Source organism: Oratosquilla oratoria, chromosome 35 (assembly GCF_046742065.1).
Source record: "Oratosquilla oratoria isolate Oo_2021 chromosome 35, ASM4674206v1, whole genome shotgun sequence".
In the NCBI taxonomy this organism is placed as follows: Eukaryota; Metazoa; Arthropoda; class Malacostraca; order Stomatopoda; family Squillidae; genus Oratosquilla; species Oratosquilla oratoria.
In genome coordinates, this window is record NC_134811.1 from 24147746 (window position 1) to 24148886 (window position 1141).

Consider the following 1141-nt stretch of genomic DNA (forward strand, 5'->3'; position numbering starts at 1 on the left):
GCCATGTCACTCCTGCAAACTTCTCTATTTCGTCTCTCCACCTTCTGTCTGGTCTCCCTCTTCCACGCTTCCTATCTCGCGGCGTCCATTCAGTGACACACTTGCCCCATCGCTCGTCAGTCGTTCGCACTAACTTAACTCCTGCCCAATTCCACTTCCTCTCACTGTCTCCACAATATCTTTCACTCTAGTCAGCTTTTTTCACCCAAACTTCCTCTCGGTTTCTCAGCATTATTGCCATCATTGATCTCTCCATTCTCCTCTGTGCAGTCCTTAGTTTTGTCTCCATCTCCTTCGTCAGTTTCCAAGTCTCACACCAGTAGATTATTTCTGGCAGGATGCATTGATTGTAAAATTTACGTTTCAGACATAGAGGCAGAGAGCCTCTCAGGATTTTATCATGCTTACTAAGCACTTTCCAATCAATACGAATACGTATTTTTATTCCATTGGTCACTTTCACCATCTGGCCTAAATAATCATACTCTTCAACTTCTTCAAGACTCTCACCATCAATTATAATCTCAGTCAAGCTAATCGGTCGGTAGTCACTAAGGTCCTTCTGGTCTCCTTTTTTGTGAAGCAAAATCACTACAGCCTTACACCAGGATTTAGGAACGCTTGTTTGATGTATGCAGTGGGTGTACAGCTGAGCTAGTTTAATATGAACTTCTTTCCCTGCATCTTTCAAAAGATCTATTGATATGCCATCTTTCCCAGGTGTTTTCCCTAAATAATTATACTCTTCAACTTCTTCAAGACTCTCACCATCAATTGTAATCTCTTTACTTTGAACTTTCGTGTTGAACATTACTTTGGATTTACTCTTATTCATTTTAAACCTATTTTGAGACTCTCCTTGTTCAGATCACGCAGCATATCTTGCAAGTCTTCTGCTCTTTCTGAAATAAGAATAATATCATCCGCAAATCTTAGGCGGTTGAAATATTCGCTATTAATTATCAAACCTTTCTCTTCCCAACTCAACCTTCTGAAAATCTCTTCCAGGCAAGCTGTACACAATTTTAGTGAAATTGTGTCGATTTGCCGTACTCTTTTCTCGATCTTGATCTTTTCTGTATTTCTGTGTAGTCAAATTGCAGCGGTACCTTTCGCATAAATTTTCTCTAGAACCCTTACT